The sequence below is a fragment of the Nelumbo nucifera genome, chromosome 5 (genome assembly GCF_055504915.1).
Source record: "Nelumbo nucifera cultivar China Antique chromosome 5, China Antique-T2T, whole genome shotgun sequence".
NCBI lineage: Eukaryota > Viridiplantae > Streptophyta > Magnoliopsida > Proteales > Nelumbonaceae > Nelumbo > Nelumbo nucifera.
In genome coordinates this window covers 53387302-53391603 of record NC_142653.1, presented here as the reverse complement: position 1 = coordinate 53391603, position 4302 = coordinate 53387302, and the positions used below count along the sequence as shown (strand labels likewise).

Below are 4302 nucleotides of genomic sequence, written 5' to 3'. Positions count from 1 at the left end.
GGTGGCCCACTCGCTTGGGCCTGGAGCGAACTTGTTGTTCTAGTTCACGAACTAGGATGAACTTAACTTGGAGTGCAGCTCGGGACATCGGCATACTCGAGCTCGCTCTGTGGCGAACTGATACTTGCTGAGCTGTCACCTGCGTCGAGTCATGTCCACGTACCGGTCCGCCTATGCCAAGCTGTCGTATATGCTGAGTCACGTACATGTGTCACCTAGTTAGGAGTTCGGGCCAAATCACCCTTCATAAAAATGAACATCTTTTCTCTCTCAATTTAAACTGTTTGCAAGTAAGAAATTTATACTTAAATGATTCTAAATAGAATTTTGCCAATCAATTTCCAACATCAACAACCTTAATTTACCCTAATTAATTTTTTTAGCAACTCTGTCATGATCATGAACGACTTATTGGTTTCTTTTTTTTGTTTTATTGTATTGTCCTTTTGTGATTTAGGGTTTATGGGCACAGTTGGCTCTAACATAGGTGAATTTTCATACCTTTTTTTCTGTACTAATTTTTGCGACAGAGAAGGGTTTTAGTACATGAAGGACCAATTCGATGAAGAGCATATGCTGGACAAGATGCCATTTTGCTTTCAAACTTTTCTGAAGTTGGTGTCTTGTGATAATTGTTATTTGGATTGATAACAATAAAGAAGATAGATGGCATGGTATTATTGGAGAAAGTTGAAAACCCTATCTCTTTGTCTTTTCATGTATGAATTCTAGAATGCACACGTTTTCTATAAATTGGGCTAGAGGTTAAGAAAGCTAAACACATCTGTCCAACAGCAGCAAAATGAAGGCCTTACTTGTAGTTGGTGTTCTTCTGGTTTCGATTCTCCTCGTCCCTAAAGATGTTGGAGCTCGGGTGCTTTATGAGAAGCCTGAACTAGTAGTAGGTCAGTATTATATGTACCTTGCTTAATTAACCTTCCCTTTTGAAGTCTCAAACAGGGTCTTGAGATTTATGATCCAATGCATTATATCATGATCATATATCAATATATGCAGTTCAGTTCTAGGCTATTTGGATTAGAGTTTTCATAAACAAATAACATTTCATATAATATTGTTACAAATTGAACTGGTTGTGCAGAACTTACAGAAAATGGTTTGGATTAGGGTTTTGTTTTCCCTATTTAAAGAAAATGGGGAATATCTATGTTTTACTGGATGGTTGCAAAATAATAATAATAATAATACAACAATATATGACAACATCAGATGTTTTTAATCCATTTCAATTATCTGCTGCAGAAGAGAAGAGTGGAGAGCAAAGCAACAGCATAAACGTTACTCCTTGGATCACCAGTCCAAAGCTTGCTATTTGCAGACATGCTAGTAGCAGACATGTTAGTCCATATGACAATTGTCTCCCCACAATACTACAGGCCATTGAAGCTAGGGATACCCTTCTTGCGTGAATCAAATAATGGCAAAGCAACTTAGCCTATTACTAGTTTCCTGTAAATCATATAGCAAACGTTATTAATCTTTCTTGGAATGAATTATTACTCTTGATTCACTATCGTGGATCCATAGTATATCTTCTAACTAGGGTTCTAAATTGTATACGATATAGTAGAGAAGCTGTATGTTGATGATTTACAGTCCATGCATGTATCCTAATATCTATGCTGGCCGTCTAGCATAACTTGATCATATATTAATACAAATATAAATCAAAAGTGAAGGTACTTTTCTCTGTCTCTCTCCTTCTATATACGTATGAAATGGATCGAAAAAACGTTGTTTTCTCGTGCAGAAATGTAGCTGAAATTTTTGATTCAGCAGAAGTTTCTAATTAACTCTTCTATATCGAACAAACTGAGATTTAGATATGGAAAGAACAAAATTGGTTCAACAGAGATGGAAAGAATAAACTGGGATTTAGAAATTGAACAAACCGTGTAGAGCATACACTCTACACAGTCCACAAAGAAAATCCTCCTAGCTCCCCACTGCACTACTTTTCGCCGCGGACTTTCATATATCCAATATTTTTCCAACCCGACTGGATCTGCTACACACAAACTCATCGCTGTGTATTTGAAATATCTTTAAGATAATGAGGGAACAGCTTGTGCCTAGCACATCGAAGCCCAAAATTTCCACCCGCTACTAAAATCTAAGGACCAGTTGGGAATTTCCATCAGGCTATTCTTGAGATGCTAAATTCTGTCCGCCATTAGAAGGGTTCTCTAGCTGCCAAGGCTTTCGTCAAGCTAGTGCTGTTGCCTGATGACCTTGATAGCAGCTTATTGGCTTATTAGTTCACTGCAGTCTGCCGACAAGAACTCAAATTCACACTACTTCAATTTGGCTCCTTCAATATGAATATTTGTCCTTCCTTTCACCTTGTCCAATTGGCCCATATAAAATGGTTAAGGCCGATTACCAATTTTGTCGATAATCCAGTAATTAGATGGCATTTGAATTCACATCTGCGCCCTACAGTTAGCATACCCTAATCGTGTATTAAAAACATCTCCTGATAATTACGGAAGATGTTCCTAATGCAAGTTGAGCAGCGTTTGTGAGGCGCATCTCATGGCATTTCAAATCAATAAGGATATTCCACCAGTCACAGAACGTTGTAGTGTTGTATTGCCGAAATCAATTCCCGGTACCCACCAAATAATTAGACACCCATCACGAGGATGAGAACCAACGTTAACCCAAAGGCCCACTTGATAAAGAACTAACGTAGCATATAACTAGTCGAGTACTACACCGTAGTTGCTAGCACATTTAAGTGGAAAGTAAGTACTTGTGGGAGCTTGATAAAAAAAAGCATCAAAAAAGTATTTATTTGATAAAGTAGTTATTAAAAAAGTCACTTTAGAGTTGATTTTTTTAAGTACTTGTTAATAAATGGATTTGCAAAAATTTTGGGACTAAAAAGCCCCTGTTTATTTTTTTAAATACCCAGAATACCCTCATCTCTCCTAAAACCCCTTTCTTCCTCATTCAAACGGGGTCGTACATACCAGTAGTAGCACCTTCCTTAGGAGCAACTAGTGACTAGCGACCGGCGATCAGCACCTTCCTTTGGACTTGTATATATGTATGAGTGAAGTGAGGGCTAAAATTGTCATATGTATCAATATAACCACTTATGGGAAAAGTAACTTACCAAACATCCTCACCCTAATATGTGCTTAAAAACATAATAAATGATTTGACAAGTGAGTCACTAAACAGCCTTAAATGATTTTTAAAATAACTATTTTTAAAAAATACTTGTGTAATAATTACTTCTTTTAACAACCACTTAATCATCAAACAGGGCCTTAATTAATTTAGATTGGCTTAACATTATGGCTGTACAACATGCTTTGTAATTAATGATAATGCCCCACACCAATCAGACGTGGGGCATTCCAAGCCCCAATCATTCCAAGCATTTGATGACTAACGTGGGGCATTAATTAATAGCTATCGCCTTCAACTAATCCCATTATTTTCAAGGTTGGGTCCCTTCCCACATGTTACAATCCACATTATCTTTACGGGTAAAGATTCTTCATTACAATTTCCTCATGCACTTATAAGAAACAAGAAAAAAAAAAGAAATATCTTGTAGTACCCGAAAAAAATATGCAACTGAAGTGATTCTAACCCAAATCATACAGCACTAAAGTTACCTTTACAATAGAAGATATATACTAACATTTTGTCAATTCTAGCATCTACATCCACTTGAAATACAAACAAATAACATACATTTGTATTCAGTAATTCCAACCAAGGATTATAAAAGGAATGGTATCAGGTATCTTATCGAACCACTTGGATATAAATACAGATATATAAACATATGGATACAAATGAAAAATATGGATACACTAAAAATGCATATAAATTTCATAAATATATTAATAATATTATATTTTATATCAGTATAGCCAAAATTAATGTATAAATAGATAAAAACAATATATTCTAAAGGTATATATGAAAAAATATTCTATAATTAATATAGAAGGATGCATAGAAATCATAAAATTTTGTTGATAATGTATCAATCAAGAATCCTATAACCTATTATATATATTTTTTTACAAATTAATACATGCATAAAGTTATTATTATGTTATTTTCTACTAAATTTCAAGCCACAAAACATGTGCAACTATTCTATGTGAATTATTATATTGATTATCTTCTATTTTACTATTTTTAATTTTTCAAATTAACTACAAAGTCAATTAAAAATTAATTCTCAAATGTTTAGTTAACAATATTTTTATTTTTGTAAACAATAAACATGTTATTAAAACTTGTAATTAAAAA

The 4302-nt window shown here is 34.4% G+C and overlaps 1 long non-coding RNA gene across 1 annotated transcript; it reads left to right on the top strand.

Moving 5' to 3' along the window:
- Positions 1-607: 607 nt before the first annotated feature.
- LOC148791618 (uncharacterized) lies at positions 608-1715 on the top strand. The gene is made up of 2 exons (XR_016076629.1): positions 608-905; positions 1264-1715. It is a non-coding gene; the product is annotated as an uncharacterized LOC148791618 (long non-coding RNA).
- Positions 1716-4302: the final 2587 nt, after the last annotated feature.